This window comes from Canis aureus, chromosome 1, assembly GCF_053574225.1.
Source record: "Canis aureus isolate CA01 chromosome 1, VMU_Caureus_v.1.0, whole genome shotgun sequence".
NCBI classification, from domain to species: Eukaryota; Metazoa; Chordata; class Mammalia; order Carnivora; family Canidae; genus Canis; species Canis aureus.
This window is the reverse complement of record NC_135611.1, coordinates 79,673,775-79,693,847: the sequence shown is the minus strand read 5'-3', so window position 1 is coordinate 79,693,847 and position 20,073 is coordinate 79,673,775. Positions and strand designations below refer to the sequence as shown.

The 20,073-nt window shown below is 38.2% G+C and overlaps 1 long non-coding RNA gene across 1 annotated transcript; it reads right to left on the bottom strand.

Annotated features, from left to right (window-relative positions):
- Window positions 1–8,243: 8,243 nt before the first annotated feature.
- Window positions 8,244–19,147, bottom strand: LOC144288711 (uncharacterized). The gene is made up of 3 exons (XR_013356717.1): window positions 18,161–19,147; window positions 17,509–17,596; window positions 8,244–10,152 (listed from the first exon to the last, which is right to left on the bottom strand). It is a non-coding gene; the product is annotated as an uncharacterized LOC144288711 (long non-coding RNA).
- Window positions 19,148–20,073: the final 926 nt, after the last annotated feature.

Genomic DNA, 20,073 nt, shown 5'->3' with positions numbered 1-20,073 from the left:
TCAGCAAAAGTAGAATAAGTGACCCCTGTCTAGTGCTGCCCTTAGAAGGGGGCAGGAGGAAATTGGAACATATGCAGAGATGGGAAATTTTAAATATTAAAAGACACCACAGAGACATGATATTTAAATACAGTGTGTGATCTTGTGCTAGACCCTGTACTCTAGGCACAATACTGCGTGTGGAGAGCATTACAGGGCAAACCGACAGAACTGAAATACAGAGAACAGATAAAATGAAATTTCTATATTCATGTTACATTTACTGAACTTGATAACTTTAGTATATAAAGAAGTGGTTATGTAAAGAAAGCTTTATCTTGGGAATATACTCTGAAGTACTAGGAGTAAAGGACCATGTTGTATGCAGCTTATTCTCAAATGTCAAGGAGAAAGAATAATTATATATATATGTATATATATGTGTGTGTATACATATATGTAAAAATATACATGTGTGTATATACATACACACAGAGTACACAAATCTGACAAAATGTTAAAAATACAAAAATCTGACTAAAGGGTGCAGGGCTCTTCTTTATTGTTTCTGTGGTTTTACTCTGTTTGCAATTATTTTCAAATAAAATGATTTTTAAGAATTTCCCATAGAACCACAGCAGACTCAGGACTCAAAGAGGCCAAATAAGAAAGATGGAAATTGGTTGAGGGGCTCTGAATGTCTATTGTGACCATTCACCACATAATGAGCTTTTTTGCTTAATCAAATCTGTTCTAAGGATATACGATAAATTAGCCAAGACAAAGATCTCTGGGCCTGAAACCATCAGATGGTTGCTTCAGCTCACTGCCTATTACAGTGACCATGGCCAGCTTCTTTTTTGCCACCCTGGATTCCAGCATCTGCACTGAATTCAGGGAGCCCAGTTCAGTAGCAGCAGTTCCCGCTGCCAGTACTGGTTCACAGAGAATAGCCACTGGGGAGCTTTTCCAGAATGTTATCACTCTCTTCACAAGGATATTTCTCTCTGCTTTGGTGAAAGGTCTTCTGGACTTTCTTTGGGTGTACTTCGGGGATGGATGAGCAATTCTCAGATGATAAATCTACACTAGCATTCCAATTTCCCTGGGACTTAGATATTGTCTTTTACAACATTCCAAGGGGCTTTAGACATTTTGTCTTCATTTAGTGTAGGCTACTGTGTTTTGGTGAATTAACCAAGACAATTCTTAGAGCAACTCGAGCTGGCACATCGAATTCAGGATCTTGGCTTAGAGCTCTCATATCCATGATTTCAATTTTGTCCAACATTATTATATTCCTTCCAACACCCTTACCATCCATTTCCATACATGTCACTCAGGTTTCTGTCTATTTACATGGACAAAATCCTGTAATATTTTGGTGTGACTCTCATCTTCCCATGATTCATACTTTGTAATTCATGCTCTGGAGTCTGACAGGACTCAAGCCTGGTTGCAAGTCTAGAAGCTAGGACAATGTGGGTCTTCAGAAGTACCAACAATCCCTTGCAAAGCAAGCACCTCAAAGAAAGCTGTGACAGCATCTTTAGGCAAAAGAATACTAAATCAGAGAGGAAAGGCTTCTACTTGCCAAGGAACCTCAGGGGAACTTAGGGGTTCAGAGTCTCTAGCTTCACTGGATTCGTCCAATTTTTAGGATGTTGCTTTTTCTTAATCAATGTTCTAGTTTTAGCATAAGAAACCCTTTGGGGTTGTGAATTTTATTTGACTTGTAATTCAGCTACCAGAAAGATTTGATCTTGAATTTGTTTTTCAGAACTTTTGGTCCTGTGTCTATAGGAAAAAAAGCAGATTACTTGTAGGAAGGTCACAGAAACATTCTGATCCTGTATCCAGACTTTGAACTGGAAAATCAAAGCCCTGAGTTCATCATTTGTACCTCCTAAGTTCTCTAGTTTACTTAAAAGCTACTGGACAATCCATTATATTCTTTATTTCCACTAACATATTCTATAGCATCAACTACTTGGTCACCCAAGCTCCTGCCTGTCCTTAGGCAGTTGATTCCAGACACCTGCAGGTGATTATTTGAGTAACTCCCACCACCACAGAGTAAGCACATGCCCCCTATTCTTTCAAAAATATTATCAAGCATCCACTGCTTGCCAGAGACTCTTCTAGATCCAGAAATAGGGCAATGAACAAGTCAGGGACAGTTCCTGCTGTCCACCTTGGTTCTATTGAAAGAGATAGCTACATTACAAATAAATTTTTATTGAATTTTCAAACATTTAAGTACTTGGTTGGAAAATAAAACCAGGAAGAAGACATACTGACAGGGAGGACACATTCAGGTCTGGGGGCAACAAACAGGCATTAGCTCCTGTTGGTAAGAGAGCATTTAAGAATAGAAGTAAGTAGAACCAGTGCCCCTAACTTTGGAGACAAACCGAAGTACTGAATGTACTTCTATTTTTGACTTTTTCCTTAGCATGGTGAGTTGTTTGGGAAATGATTCAATAGTTATTTGTGGTTCCTAAATTCTCAACAGCAGTTGCCTCCTGATATGTGTCACTATATATTCTGAGTTGACATCTGCTGTCTGAATCACCAAAATAGTGCCTTGTTTTAAAATTTATCCACTATTGGCTTATGTTTTATCTTACTCTAGGCCATGTTATCACTACATGTGACATCTCTGTATATGTGTTTGTGAAACTGGGATGAAGTTGGCAAAACTTGAGATGGAGGAAACTCTGAAACATGTTTTTGCATTCGGAGAACAGGAGGCATAAGCACGTTTGGAATAGAGAGAACAGAGAAGCGAAGCGATATTGGAGGAGGGAAAGTAAAATGCAAGGCAGGAGCTTAAATGCCATTCAGGCAACAACCTTGGGAGTTCAGAAGACTATAGACTTTTATCATGGCTTTTGGTCTCCAGCAAATAGATTAACATCTCCCCCAGGAGGAAAGCTTTTCCTTAGTAGAAGAAATCAGTTTGTTGATGGTGATTTTGATGACAATATTCATGATGACATTTTCTGTGAGGAATGTCTCCAAATGGGACTTGACCAAGTTTTATGCCGATAGAGAGATCAACACGCTGACTGACACTTCAGGTATTGACATATCTAAGCGAGAAATAATTGATATGACTGAGTAATTGTGAAGCATAGCATATTAATCTCCAGAGTTTTGTAAAGCTAAAACTTGTGTAAATGAATAAAGAAAATCCTAGTATAGATTGTCATGATGGTGAGCAATGTAGTTATGCTTACGTGTAATGTTGCACAGCTGCCAGGGCATTTCCGATAATGCTTTGTTAATCATTAGTTTTAAGAACGCAAATAAATGTTAAGCCTTTTAATAATTCTCCATCTCCAATTCTCAGTTTCCTTTGTGACCAAAAGATCAACCAGTCCCAGGAGATCCACAGCAACTAAAGATAGGATTTTTTTTTTTTTTTTTTTTTTTGCAGACTTCTAGCCCCACATTTTCAATTCCTTGCTGCTATCTTATAATAGGAAATCCTATCGATCGTTCACATGTCCTCACTAAAGAGCTAATAGAGTTCAGACAAGTCAGTAATTGGCCCACATTGCACCGCGCATAGGCCGAAATGCTGAGACCCATCATAATTCATCTGAACCAAAGACCGGTATTCCTTTTAGCCCACAACACTGTTCCGTGGTGCAAAGAGGAAGCAGGAAGGATATTCTAGCTTGGTCACCCTTGGGTTGGGCTGTGCGTGGGAGAAGGAGGAGATGGGTGTGGGAGTCAGGCAGCCCAGGCGTCCAGTGATGGCTTTGCCTTGGCTTTTTTAACCTGGCTGCGGTTCTCACACCACTGGGTGTCTTTTCTCCCCAGATGACCTTAAAGGCTCCTTCAAAAGCTTACATTCCACAGTTCCTCTGTGTGGCACTCAGAGGCCAAAGCAAATAATTTGATTCTTTCCCGACCTCATCTCCGAAGTATCTTGTAATAGTAAAGTGGAACATTTTGATTGTCTGACTTTGGGATCTGGTAATGAAATTGTAGGGGACAGCATTATTGTTTTCCAACCCTCTTACATGGATGTGTGGCTTATAACCCCTCTGTTCTCTTCGTGTGCCTATCCTGGCTCTCTCCTGATTTGGGGGCATGTATATGTGGGCAAGTGAGGGTGAGCATTTCTGCAGAAGCAAAACAGGCCCTCTGTGCTTCAGCAGATTTTTGTCTCGATTGTTTTGTGAGGCTTTGTCAAGACTGGGGATTTTCCTGCAGTCAGCACCTACTGAAGAACACCTACTATGTGCTGGATCCATTTCAGTCTCTAGGGACTGGGAGAAATCTGGACATAGAGAGACTCCCTTGTATCTACATATTGAGATTATTGTACCTTGGAGTATCTCAAGGTTTGTTGCTATTAACCTATTTTCTTCTGGGTTTAAACAAGCTGATCCAAACCGGTGTTATGAATGAACTTAATTACCTTTAGGGGGAAAATGTCTCACTTGTTGGGTTTTTGCTACAAATTTTAAGAATGAATAGCTGTTTTCAGAACTAAAAGTTTGGCAGCCCACTTATGAGATGTAAAAGGAAGAAAAACTAAAGATACCTCTGTCGTTTTAAAGTATGTGGAGCCATTTTTCCAAAGTAGGCTTTGCTGGCAGAGCAAGTCTGTTAATAACCCTGCAGTACTCCCCGTGTTGAAATAACACAAATTAGCATTTAACCCGGGAGGAAGAACACATGAAGTTATTTAACATTTACATAAAATTATGGAGTAAACTCCAAAACAGGTCGCCTCTGAAATGTATAATTACACTCAGCAGTCCCGTCAGCATACATAGAAACAATTTTATTTCCAATCATCTTCTGCTTTTATTCACTCAGGAATGTATCATTAAAATTTCCACAGAACAATGAACCTTAATAGGTGCTAATGCAATTGTAAATTATGGTAATTGTTACCTAAATTAATCTCTGTACTTTCCATTCCTTATTGCCCTAATGCATAAGGAGTGTGAAAAAGATAATGTTGAAACTGACATTTGTATAAATGGTGTAAAAGATTTATCTTATTTGATAAAAAAAAATCATGAGAACTTGCTACATTTTAAAGTGGTTTAGTTGGGGAAAAAATGTTAGACTTGCTCTAGTTATGGTTTATGGAATCTTTAATGGGTGAAACTTGTGATGGAGCGAAGTTGATGACCACTAGGTCATCTTTGATACCTACACACTTACTAAGGTATCCAGAAGGCACTTGTATGTCCCCGCCCCCCACAGATCTTGCCATATCTGTGCATGTGATCACTTTCTGTATGTTTTACCTTCATTCGTTTATATAAAGTACATCCCACATGCTTTGCTATAATGATACCCACCATGATGGGCTGAAGTGTGCTTCCTTCCCCTAAATTTATATGTCAAAATCTCAACCCCCAGTACTTGAGAATGTGACTATATTTGAAAATGAGGTCTTTAAATAGGTAACTCAATTAAAATGAAGTCATTACAGTGGGTCCTAGTCCAAGTGGTGTCCTTGCAAGAAGAGATTAGGATGGGGACAAAGAGGAGACCATGTGAGGACATAAGGGGGAAGATGGCCATCTGTGAGCCAAGGAGCATGGCCTCAGAAGACACCAGCCTTACCAAACTAGGTCTTGAACTTCCAGTCTCCAGAGCTATGGGGAAATAAATTTCTGTTGTTTCAGCCACCTAGTCTGAATATATCTAGCCAGATTGGAAGTAAAGAAATTTAGGCTTTTGGTCTGTGACTCTTGACCTACATTTGACCTTGGGCATATTGCTTAATTTTTCCATTTGTAATTATAGTTTTCATATGTTTGTGTATTTTAAACTGCCTTATATCACAGCCTTTTCTTTTTCTGAGAGCACTTCGAATTTCCGTGGAGAAAATACTAACTCCTCGATCTCACTCCCCACAGTTGGGGTGAGGCTTATCTAATGCCTTAGCTTTAGATAGGGGCATGTTACTCAGGTCTGGCCAATCAGTATATTCTATGTCTTCATGGATGGACATGTGACAGAGATTTGGACAATGAGATTCCATTTTAGAACTTAATTTTGAAGTATTGAGCAATTAAACTCTATATATTTGTTGGAGCTGCTGAGGTATAAGGGTGTGCCCAAGGCTTCCACACTGGCAGCCACAGTAAAGGGCCAGACAGAGGATGAAGTCAACATGGAGAGAGCTAGGCCACAGATAGAAATATGGAACTGAGGACTCTGTGTGGGCCTCTGATTCAGCCTTGCCTGAAGCCAGTGATTTCCAGAATCCTGTCAATTAATAAGCCAGTAAATGCCCCCACTCTATCTTCTTTCTACTTTAAGGCAGTTTAGTATACATTTCTATCATTGCTACTGAGTCCTTAGTAATATAATGGCTAAATGCTTTGTCTCCTCCTCTGTGAAATGAGTACATTCTTGAAATGGTAACTATATTTTTTCCCCAAATTAAGTATCATGTAGAACACTGATCTTTCTCTAGTGTGTATGTGGCAAGAGGTAAAGAAAGGTAAAGAAAAGACTACCAGAGGTCACATGCAGGTATTTTTCCTCTCGGGGTCACTGAAGCTGCCAGATGGAAAGAGACAAGGACTGCTGTCGGGATACTTGATGGAATTTTTCTCTCCATCTCTGGCAGGACTCTAAGGTGTCAAACAAGCAAAGTAACTGGCATTAGAACTCTCATGGACAGAGGTATACTTGGGCCTGATAGTAATAGCAGAATTCAAGGAGCCATATCATTGGCTTTACCTAAAACAAAAACAAAGACCAAAACCAAAACCCAGGATGGTGAAAAGCCCATTGGGTTCAAGTGGAATGCATCATAATTAGTGTTTTTTTTTTTTTAAGTAGGAAATGTTTTATTGGGCCAAATCTATGATGGGTTTTGCCATTTATAACCATCTTTGGAATAATGATTATTAATCAGCTCTGAAGAAGACCTTAAAAATGCATGAGCCTTCTACTCTCCAATACCAACCTGCTATATAGTTTGCAATCAATTTCGAGGCTCTCTACTTTCAAAGCCCACTTGCCTACTGGACCCATGGCCAAGAACTCTTGCTCTGGACAGATATATCAAATGCATGTTTACTGATTTATTTTCTAAGCTATTTAGATTTTCTGAATCCAGATTCTTTAAACTGCAATTTAGGCAACACTGCTAGATCAGCAGTTATTCAACTGCTGTTAACTTTTTCTTTCATTTTGGAGGTTGTTTTGTCTCTGATTTTATTTACCTCTGCATATAATCTAAGGAGGAGTTTCCTTGTTTATTTGACAAGTGGTTATTTGGTGCATGCTGTAGACCAGGAACTGTAGGAAATGCTGGTGATATAACTAGACTAAAGAGAAAGGAGTCCAGTCCCCCTGGAATTTATGGGCTGTTGGGAGAACACAGGACTCAGGTGATATTAAATCAGCAGAATCTAATATTGGTCATTCTGTCTCTGGAGCGAGGGCACTAGTTCTGTGGGCCCAGATCAGCCAGGGACTGGAGTACGGAAGGGACTCTGGTATCAGAGGATATATAAAGGCTGCCCCTTTAGCTGGTCCAGCTTTGCAGAAGGACCAGCTTTGCTAGAGGGCATCACAGGGCAACAGACTTAGGAGGACCAAGGGTGGCTTATCTTTTACTGATGACTTCCAACTAGGATCAGAATTAGGATGAGGTGAATGAGTAAGACACTTAACCTCTCAGGTGGAAAACTGATGAAAATTCCAAAAACACCCTCTGCAATCAGTATCCAACAGGACCTTGAGGGAGTGAGGTGAGCCTTGCAAGGTCAAGGTGGGTTTCCTGTCTTTACTTAAAATTTTGATATTTTGTTTATCATGGACATCTTGATATTTTATTTATCACAGATAAATTCATTTTGATAGTTTAAAAACATTGCATTAAAATTTGATTTCTCTTGATTGCTGAGATTTTCGGTGCCCCCTTAAATTTTGTGCCCAAAGTCAAGGCCTCACTTTTCTCACTCTTGTTCCTGCTCTGCCTTGTGATATAGTGATAAGCACTTTGTTAAGAAATGTTTGCAGTGTATTGTTTTTACAGTTGAGTTTATATAAGATGTCTTTATTATTATTTATTTAGTTCATTTAATAATAATATCGATCATTTCATTTATTATAATAAACATTTTGTATACTATGTGATATGTACTTTTCATATACATAATTGGGGATATAATTATATAATCATAATCATATAATATAATATATAATAATTATATATATCATTAATTTGAATTCATAGAATCCTTAAAAATGTAAAGTAGGTGTTATTCAGAGTCAGCAGATTGAGACACATAGAGTGTCCAGACATGTCATTTTTTGAATCAATGTCTCTTAACTTAACTGGGAAATCCCCAGGCATAGCATCACATCCAGTTCTGAAGGTTAGTCCTTGTCTACATCTGTACTGGCCAGCCACAAAGAGCTAGTGATGAAGAGTTAATTGTGTGAGCGGTGGCCGTGGCCGGCAGGCTGTCTTGAGAGCACTGTGCTCCTTCCGTGTCCTGGTCCTCTGTGCGGCCTCTCAGCCCAGACCTCAGCCCTCATGTTGGCCTTGTCTCCCATGGCTCCATGTCCTGTGTCTCTGTTGCTTCCTCTCCCCAATGTCCTGCTTGCTCCCGGATCTCCCCAAGATCAGACTTTACTTTGTGTTTCACCCTGACTTGTCTTGCTGGTATCTATCTGTCTCACACTTGATTTCTCCACCATCTGGAACAAGTTCTAGCAGCCTAATTAACTTGTAAAGTGTGTTCAGTTTGGATGGCGAAATCATCTTTCTTCCCTGTGACTTGAACCTCCTGACCTTTCCTCATAAAACACTCATGTCCTATTTGCTACCCTGTGCTCAGTTGTCATTACTTTGTGTTGACAGTTTTATTGTTTCCTGGTGACCCCTGTCCATCCACAATTACTATGGTATGTGGCAATCTACTTATTTCAAAGTTAAATGTGTGGGATAAAAATAAAACCAAAAAGTTCCACATTTGAGGGAGGAAAAAAAAATCCATGTTTTTAAGATATAACATATATTCGTTCATATATATAAAAATTCATTGTAATTTATCTTGCTAAATGAGTGAGTAGGTCTCTTAAACATATCTAGATATCAGCTAGTAATGCTTGGCTTTTTAGATCTTCCAGGCTTTTAAAATTATGCATATAAATAAGCAAACATCTAAGGAAATTTTTTCAAAGAAGCGAAGATCGACTACAAAAAGATATATTGCAGCAAGAAACAAAAAATGGCTTTAAGGTATTGACGATAAATGAAGATGATTCAGTCTTTCAAAATATCCAAAATTTTTACATAAAGTAAATGTATGTACAGGAAACTTGTGTGACCAAATCATAATTTGGGAATGAAAGTAATGAACAAAAAATAGTCTGGGTTATGTAGCAGTATAGGGTGAGGGTAAGGAGACCGAAGTCTTTCCCTTCGTCACTATCACTGATTACAAAATAATCTTGGGTGGAATGTATACCATGTGGATGCCTCATGTTGGTAAGTAGACGATGGGGGCTAAAAAGAATGGCTTCCACCCAGTAATCTCTAAAGCTGATATAAATTAGTGTCACATAGCATAGCTACAGACATATATTTAAGGAAATCATTTATTTGTGGTTGCATTCCTGTTATGAATTTAAATAGGAAGGGACTATCGTTTACTTTTAAAAGTTGAAAGGCCAACAAAGATATGAAAAAAAAGTATGCTATGTTCCATAGGAGGCCAAGAAGTCTGGAATTTTTTAAGATACAAGTAAGTTCTTCTTTGCATCTATATGCTCTTTATTTAGAGTGAGTTTTTATTAATTTCCATATTCCTCTTGGAGTCTGTGGAATTCATGTCTTCTGGAAGAATGAATGAGGAAGAAGAACATGTCTATTTGAGGAAGCAGGCCCTTGACAGTTTATCTTTGGATTAACTGATAATTTTTGTGAGTCAAATTGTCCAGGATTTTATCCTGAGTTTCTTCAGAGAAGTGAAGGGAGGCAAAAGTAACACTTCTCCAGTGCTTTGGGATGCTTGGGAAGAAGCTATGTGAGAAGCACAAAGTATCGCTCTCATTTGGCAATCGTGATTCTAAGGCATATTGAAGCAGACACTTGAATGCTCCAAATGACGAGATAATCCAGATAAACTTTACGCGTCTTGCAGCTTTTGAAGTTCTTAAAGCCAACTAGAGTGGAGGGATAAAAGACAAACCAAGTTCTTAAGTTAGTTCATATCATACACTTAGTGTCTCTGCTTCATATGAATCCCCAGCTGCCAGCAGCGAATACCACAGCCAAGCACCTAGAGTCAACTCATCTGCGCGTGGAGAGTTCTATCACACATAAGTGCTATGGATTACAAAAATGAGACTATCTTCCTAAGTAACTTGCTTTCTTTCAATTAACACAATACTGAGTAATTAAATGTTTCTCTATAATATCAGTTGTAAATGCAAAAATAGTTCTCCATTACATAAGAATGAATCAGAATTTAACCAAATCCCCGTAATTGGATATTCACAATATACATTAGAAGACTCCACCAACATATCAACATGGAAACAGATTAGATCTGACCTTTTAAATTTCCTAAAGCTGTTGGTAAACACAAAGCCTGTGGAAAGCCCACATGGATAGAGTCAGAAGCCCTCTGAGTATCACACAGTGGGTCAGAAGGGTGTGGGTCCTATAGACCTTGTAGGAGGACTAGATGCTTAAGTAATAATCCATGTGAAGTCATTGTGTAAACTGTATCAAGTGTACAAATGTGACTAAGGCTAAGAAATGACTATCTTTCAACATAGATCTGTTCATCATTCTTTCCATCCTAAGATATTAGCCTATATTTAATCATTAGTTAAGGTTTACATAGTTTTATTTTGAGTGTATCTTTCTTAGAAAAGCCTTTTTAAAAAGATTTTATTTATTCATTTATTTAAGGGGGGTGGGTTGCAGAGGAGCAGAGGAAGAGGGACGAGCAGACACTGCTGAGTCTGACTTGGGCTGGATCCCAGGACCCTGAGATCATGACCTCATGATCATGGCCGAAATCAAGGGTTAGATGCTTAACTAAGTCATCTTAATGCCCCTTAGAAGAGCCTTAATATGGACTCATGTATAGTTCAGTTGAAAACGTGCTCACGGCTTTATAATCAAAGGAACACATTTAGATTTATGAAGTCCTGTGGCTTGTATTGTCAGTGTAGCTGAGCAGAACTACATTTCCCAGAATGCCCTTTCCTGGTAGGTTTCAGGTTCAAGTAGGCCATTAGGGAAATTCTTACAAGATTTGGAAGACCAAAATGAAGTCATAGCAGTCCAGTTATTTTTGGCAGGTTGGTTTAGCATGCCACACACGGGGCCACTGACATACATTGTTGCTGGTCTGGCCGGTCACCTCGCTGCTGTGGGCAGCACCCAGGCTCATCCTGCTCCCAGCCCCCACCAGATCAGCTCCTTCAACTTCTTCAAAAGTTGGGCCAGGTATGCATGTGGCTCTGCGGTTAGAGTACAGGTTTTCCTGCAGATTACCCCAGCAGCAGTATCTCAGAATGTGACTGTATTTGGAAATAAGCTCATGAGGGACCTAATCAAGGGAAAATGAGGTATATAGATGGGATCCTAATCCAATATGACTGGTGCCCTTGTAGGAAGAAGAGATTAGGACACAGACACACAGGGAAGCCTGAGTGGCTCAGTAGTTGAGCATCTGCTTTTGGTTAAGGGCATGATCCCAGTCTGGGGATCGAGTCCCACATCAGGCTCCTCATAGGGACCCTGCTTCTCCCTCTGCCTATGTTTCTGCCTCTTTCTCTCTGGGTCTCTCATGAATAAATAAATAAAATCTTAAAAAAAAAAAAAAGGATACAGACACTCATAGAAGGAAGGCCATGTGAAGACACAGGGAGCAGCTAAGCTGCAAGCTAAGGAGAGAGTCCTCAGAAGAAACTAATGTAGCTGATACCTTGAGCTTGAATTTTTAGGCTCCAGGATGGTGAGAAAATAAATTTCTGTTCTTTATGCCACCCAGTCTGTGGCGCTTTATTATAACAGTCCCAAAAAACTAAAATAGCATTGTTAGTTTTTATTAAATGACTCAGTTTCTATAAAAGCAATCTCTGTTGTCCGCTTAGATATACATCTCTATTTAACAAGTGACATAAGCTAGTCCCACAATAAGCATACTCTTGAACTTGGTACCCACCTACCATTTAGCAAAAATCAAGCTGAAATAATATTTATGAAAGGAAGTTTGCTCAAAGGCCCTTTATTTCATGAATTCCACCAGATATTCTAAAGCTTACCTCTGGAGCAAACTTTATCCTCTTCTGTGTAATGTTGGTTCAGCATTAGATTGTGTTTAATAAATTACTTTTTTATTAAGGTGTCATCAGCATAGAGCAAAGAAAATTCTAGAAAGGGTTTTGAGAAATGTATTTGTGTGTCTACGGAAAGGTTGCTACTGAAAACATTGCATGGGATTGTTGCTAAAAGATCCCTAAGGAGAAATTCTGACTAACCTAAGTACCAAGAATATCTGTTCTTCTCATAATCAATTAATCCAAAGATTAACTTAGTATTTAGTTTCTTCAAGGATGGCTAGAAAGTTGGATAATGGTTCTTAAGCTTAATATGCAAAAGAATCACCTGAGGAGCTAATTCTGAAACTGAGTGAATAAAGAAATGTGACAAAATATTCAATTTAGAATAAAGCTTAGTCTGATCAAAAAAATTTAAACTGTTTCTTTAGGTAATATTCAACTCCTCTTAGATAAAATTGCTTTGGTCCAGTTTCCCCTTATTTTCCTTCCTAGGATGGCATATGGGTTTATGCGGGGGCTTCAGTGTCTATGGTAGTGAGTGGGTGGAGGGGCCTCTTTGCTTTTCTGGTTCTTGAGTGTCCACTGGTTTCAGACCTTGGTTCTCTACCATGCCTTCCACCTAGTCTCGTGACCAGCCCACCCTGTTCTACCTTCTACTGTGGTGCCACTTTGTCCCAGCACAGCAGCTACCACATCAGTCTGGCTGGCTCACAACTCAGATGCCCACATGCCAGGTCTTGAGGGAGAATCAGAGGTGTCAACCCAGATCACACTCCCTCTAACATGTGGTGTACTTTCTATTTAATTAGGCTGAATGGTTGTATGTTGGTGTGGAGTCCTCTGCACCATCACCTTCTCCTTGACTCCCAGATGGAGAAAAGAGTCAAGAGTCCCTTCTCTTTAAGGTTTCTTTCCTTAAATAAGACAAATCACCCTTGCTGAGTAAAAGTCTGAGAGAGGGACATCACGAGACAGGACTGAACACTTGACTCTCATTTCTTCCTTCCTCCTCTGCTCCCTATAAATCCCCAAGCTGGAAATAGCTTTTGTTTTTCTTTACCTACATTTTGATCTCCTTCTACAATGGAGCAAGAGATTTCCTGTCATTGCATTCATGGGTGGAAATGGAATTTTTTCAATAGTAAGAAGAAGTCAATGGGCCTGGGTCCTCCTGCATTGCTTGTTGATATACTGAAGGACGAAATAAAAGCATTTGGGAAATCCCTTCTTTCTAAGAAATGCACGGCTCTTAAGCTTATTGACTTTCTGCTAAATCCTATTTTGTATGTCAGATGCTGAATATCACATCAGTATTTATTTTTATTTTTCTCTCCCTAACACATCTCCCCAAGCAGATGGGTGCTCTGAGACACGTACTTGGAAATGCAAAACAAATAAAGCACATTTATAATTTAAAAATTGTCTCTAATATGTACTGCTCTATTATAAATAATAATAAAAGATACCAGAAAAAAAAAGAAAAAAAAAAAAAGAAAATGGCTTTGAAAGTGGGGAAGAAAGTAAATAATAAACTCGAAGTCATCAAAACTGATTTCTTCAGCCCTGGTTGCAAGAAGCAGTCCTAAAGGCATAGATACCAAGAAAGAATAGTTAGTGTCAGTGCCATATATTGGTGCTCTAATTTGGTACATCTATTGATAGACATTTAACTACTTTGAAAATTAGATGTGGATTATGCTATGACCTGACTAAGGATTTAAGGAGTGAGGTCAATATTTCCAGGAGTAGTAGGATGCTGGCAAGTAATCCGCATTTTCTTTGCTTCAATTTCTTCTCTTCACTTTTACAAAGTTTGATAAAATCATTCTCTCATCTTTCTTGCTGACCTCAAATGAATGTGGTGGAGGAAAAAAAAGTGAAGAATAAAGGTCCCTTTAGAAAAAGGTCAAGATATTAAATTTATTACATCATTTATTGTTACACATCAGGAATGGGCAGCTTTCTTATTCTGTATCCTGAATAAAGGAACCCTGGCAAACTGGTGGGCAGTTTTAAAAACTTTGAAAAGAAGTGAGTCTTCCTATTTCATTTCACATGCCTCACTTCTTGTTTTGAGCGAGACTGAGATAAAAGGAAGACTTAGAAATACATGGTCATTGGACATGTAGACAGGGCAGGAGGAGAGACCCAGCATGTGACATTAGGTGCCACGTGATTCCAAACAGTAGCCAAACCTCAGCGAGGAAAACAAGGACATCTACAGTTAGAGAGTAACAGGAAAAATTTCAGAGCAGGATCACTTTCATTTGAGGGGATTTATTATTTAGGCTTGTACAGCAAGCACACACAGCTGGCTACAAAATCCTTGAAGATTTGAGAGCTTTACAGTTGGCTTAATTATGGGCCCCCTCATTTCTCTTTTCTTCCACAAAGAATCCTTGTTTTGTCTAAAGGTTGTTACCAGCTTTAAATTCCATCTTTACCATGAATGTGAGATGTGGTTTTTGTTATTTTTGGATCTACCCTGGTCTCCATTTTCCATCTCCAAAGTCCTGTCCTTATGCTCTTTTAGACCCAATTTCTTTTCTCCCCCATGTGTTTTTGTAGTAGTAAGGACATGCCATCACTTTTTTTTAATTGAAAATACTATAGTAAAGCTCGGCCATGAATATATTCTGGTGGCATGGCTTGTAAATGAGAAATTTTTAAAAAAATGCCTTTCTTGATGAATCCAGTAGTATTGTCTTGGTTAAAAAAAGTGATGGCAGGGTGGAGTCTCCTCTTCTCCCAAGCACCTCTGATCCCAGTGTACAAATAATGTTTATATTCCAGTTCACAGGAAAAAAAAAAAAGGAATGTGAAAATATTTCATTGAAAGCTGACAGCTTTAACGAACTTTAAAGGTTAACCCTGGTGCTAGTTAACATATCTATTCATGTCTCCATCAGCCTATTGAATTACTCAGCTGAACACGCACACAAAAGCAAAACTTGAAAAAAAAAAACACCCAGAAAGACAACATTAATAATTCATAAATACTGGAGGCTGGTGACTGACAATTTTCCCCCTACTGTGTTGAAGTCTGTTAAGAACTGAATCCTGATAGCTTCTACATTACTTTAGAAACTCAGTGAGCAACCCTGTCCAAGAATGTTAATGTTTCTGTAAGTGGTTAGCTACCGAAACAGTGGATTTCTATCCCCTCAAGCACTTGTTCATGTCCCTTTGGATTAGTATAAGGTACAGCTTTTCATGAGATGTTTAACTGACAGTTTTTATATTTGAATTTCTCAAGCATCTGCAGACCATAAAGAACTCCAAATTCAGCCATAATCCTCTGTTACAAAGTAAATCGGCATTTCTGAACAGATTCCAGATACCAATTATAGCATTAATGAAGATATACAATCGTGTTGTCTGCCTGGGCAGGGTTAGAAGCGATGTTGCTCCTGACAGGGCTGGCCTACCTCGGAATTCACCATCCTCCCTCTTCCACATGCATAAAATTGTGCTGATCAAACCTTACCATTAAAAAGAGGAGTTATGAACATCTTTAAGGATTAACCATTTTCCTGGGGACATAAGGGACAAATACCACAACTGTTTGTTGCCTGACAGTGAATTGATTTCAGGGTCTTGTCTAGGAGCAATAAACACTCAGGCTTGATGTTATTAGAAAGATATAGAAAAGAGATGCCATGGAGGACTGAGATGGGAACTTTGGACCCTCCCGCTGGTGCCAATGGCCTTTCTCATCATGGGTTTGCTTCAAAAGGGCTCCATGGATGTTGTCTATCTCATGGCTGATGTTTCTACCACTCAATAATGATTAAACTCTCTTTTATGTTCCCCACCCAGAGATTTTAATTGTCTGTCACACCTGCTCTTTGGAAAAGCAAGTGGAAGAAAGGGGTCTTCTCAGAATTGGAACTGGTTGACAAGAGATTCTCTATGATTCTCATAAGCCAGCTTCTAAATAGGAAATGATGGTGGTAGTCCAATGTTAAAACCCTTATGTGGCTTCCTAAATTTCAGGGTTAGGAAGGCTTATATGAGGAAGGTTTACATGAGGGACAGTTAGAGAAATAACCCAATCTCTGCCCTGATTAGCAACAAACTTGTTTCTATTTCTCTTACATTGCATTTATGGCAACAAACAGAAACTATTATATTAACTAGTTAAAGTCCTTACTCATTAAAATTTTAGTCTCAGAAACAGCCTCTAAAGGATGTGAGTTTTCAAGAAGCTGTTGCAGAGTAGAAACTCAAAAATAATTGATTACCTTAATGGATTGGCTTCTGTATTAAGCAATAAATAAAGCCCAAAACATCTACCGAGCACCTTCCCTCTAAGAAGGACTTCACCAGGTATGATGTCTGTGTTACTCATTTGTAATGGAGGCGGTTTGAAATCCTGCACTGCTGATCAATGACCATGTAAGAATGGACAAACTGCCTAAGCCTTCTGACTCTGTTTTCTGGTCTGCAAATGGAGGATAATAGTATTTACCTAATAGGGTTGCAGAGCAGTTTAAATAAAATAATGTAGATGAAATATCTAGCAGAATTAAAAGTAAGTGCTATTTCTTCCCCTTACAGTGGAATCAGAGTGATCTTTTAAAAGGTATTGTGTGTGTGTGTGTGTGTGTGTGTGTCTATGTGTGTATTGTTTACTGTGATCCTGTGAGATAGAAAAAGCAGTCTTTGATTACTGCTATTTTTCAGATGAAAAAAATCCAGGCACAAAGTAATGAACGTGATTTGTCCAAGTTTGCATCTAATTCCAAATTGGCAGGTGTCTATAACTTTTCTTCTTTATACTATTTCTGTATCTAGTGACTTTTTGCACCAACTTATAAGGAAGTTCATATTAAATAATAAATACCTTACTCCTAAGTATTTCAGTCAAACTTTGTCATTGGGCTAAAAGTTATAAGTTAACAGGAGGAAGAAAAAGGTTTCAAAGAGCGCTGATGCAATATTTAGTGGTCTATGCTTTTTATAGAAAAAAATGTAATAGTTATCATAGCTAATAGTTATTTTGGGCTTGCTAAGTATCGGAAGCTGTGTTAAATGCTATAAAGATATTAACTTTTTGAATTTTATTAGAGAGAGAGAGAGAGAATGCAGGTGAATGGGGGAGTGGCAAAGGGAGAGAATCACCAGTAGACTCCTCACTGAGCTTGGAGCCTGAAGAGGGGCTCAGTCTTGTGACCCTGAGATCATGACCTGAACCAAAATCAAGAGTTGAATACTTACCCAACTGAGCCACCCAGGTGCTCCTTAACTTTTTAACCTCTTGCAGAAATCCTAGGGTATTGATACTGTCAGCATCTCCATTTTATAGCTAAAGAAACAGAAGCATGGAAAGGTTCAGTAAACAGCACCAAATTACCTATATATAGTGGGTGGTGGAGCTGTCTCTCAAACCCAGGAGTTGTAATCAGAATTCACAATACTTAATGACTTGATTTTACATCCCAATTGTTTATATGAAATATAAAATTATGGTAAAAGAGACAATAATGTCTCAACATGTTTATGATTTTGACATTCCTTGAGGTTGAATTTCAAAGTTCTTTAAGAATAAAGGAAAAATTTCAAGGAATTCAATTAATGCTCATTCTGGTCTATATAAATTTTTATTTTTATAATTTCTTTTTAATCTCTTATTTAATAAATAAAAATTTTAATACAAAATTGAATGACAGGTCAGACAAATGCAATGGTGCAGGTGATCTACTTTTTGTATCTGAGACTATGTTCACTTTATTATAAAAGAGGATGTCAATTATAATTTTGTCTCTAAATCCAAATTTAATTAATATGGATTTAGTCATAGCATTTCCTCACCTATACAGAATTCTCAACTATACAGAATTTTAGATATTATTAAAAACATTATCAATACCTTTTTCTTGAATTTTTTGGTCCCTCTCCATAGCCTAGAGACTCATAGGACAGGTGGTTTAATCATTCCTCAGCTTGATCATATTTTAGAAAATTTAACTTTGAAATCCGGAATTCTCTTCTGTCCAATGTGCATTTGACAAAATCTATTTGATTTTTTTTCCTTGAAGATTTGAGGCAGTTTGTAACACAGCAAACCAAAACAAAATAAAAAATCAGGATCAGATAAAAAGAAGAGCATAATTATACACAGTATAAGGCTCAACCCTTGTTGCCAAAGCTGGTGTGAGAATTTGGCTTTAAGCCATTGTGTAACTCCTTGAGGGCAGTGAATGGATGTAATAAACACTGACCTCAACTACATTTTTATAACCTATAAAACACTAAATTTCATATGGCCTGATTATATGATGACATTTGATAAAAGCTGAAGGTAAACATTACTCTCTTAGGGATATGCTAATGTGTACCAAATATATCACTTTCTGGTAGCTCAGCTTACTTCAAGGATGCAAGTACCTAGAGAAGTTAATGGATTATATAAATATTTTCAAGACTTTTTTTTCTATATTACAGTTACTTTGCAAAAGTCTCATGAACTTTCTCTCCCAAATTTATAAAACATATATAAAGATACAAAGCAACATAAATGCTTATTAATCTTTCTCTCTCCTCTCCTTCTCTTTCCTTTCCTGTAACTGTATATCCATAATTGATGTGTATTAGTCTGTTCCACAATAAACAATGCAAAAAATGCTAGATCCAATGCTTTAAAATATCTTTTTTATTTTCTTTTTTAAAGATTTACTTATTGGTTTCAGAGAGAGAAAAAGCACAAATGGGAGGGACAGAGGGAAAGGGAGAGAAAATCTCCAGCAGACTCCGCACTGAATGCCGAGCCTGATGTAGGGCTTGATCTCACAACCCTGAGATCACGACCTGGGCCCAAACCAAGAGTCAGATGCTTAATCAGCCTCCACCTTTTTCTCTTTCTTCTTTCTTTCTTCTTTCTTTCTTTGTTTCTTTCTTTCTCTTTCTTTCTTTCTTTCTTTCTTTCTTTCTTTCTTTCTTTCTTCTTTCTTTCTTCTTTTCCTTTCTTTTTTAAAAGATGTATGGCTGAGCTAGGGTTATAGATTCTGAAATAATCAAAGTTCGAGGTCAGTGAGAAGGAAAAGAAGAAATAGGAGAGAACTGAAGCTGGTATTTGCCTTGATGACATCTGCTGAACTCTATAAGCTAGGCCCTATGTTCTGAAGTTCCACATGTGGGGAATAGGAGATAACACCTGTAACCCAAGGAGAATGGGATGGCAGGTCAGCACCTTCCACATATGGCTGAAGTCAACACCTTCATTTGGTACCTTGGAAAAGTATATGTCTTTCATAAGGAGACTAGCCTGTTTTGTCTTTGGTGAGAAAAATATAGTCTTCTCAGAGAAGTTAAAAAAACAAAGGCACAATCACCACTTTAACTGGAAAAGCTCATCAGTAAGAGAAATTCCAGGTTGTTAGTACTGCCAGGTCCATCTAGAAAACAAACAAACACGAATTCTATCTGGAGGGATGAATAAACCATAAACTCAGGAAGAAGAGGCACAGAGCTTTTGACAGTTTCATGGTACTCAGAAGACAAGAATTGGAATTCATTGCTCTTCAAAATGAGGAACTCTGAAAAATACTCCAGGCTTTAAATTGAGTCTCCTGAGGGATAAGCCCTGGGAATAAAGATAAACTGAAAATAGACTAGATCTTCCAAAAACTGACACCAAATCCCAAATCATCTCAATCTCTGATTGGGTAAAGATGATCAGCCTCTCATCCAGCTGCTTGTCTGAAAAATAGTAAATTATCTCTATGGAAAGAAAACAGCATTTAAAACTTCTGCATTTAAAAAATACATTACATCTGAGATTCA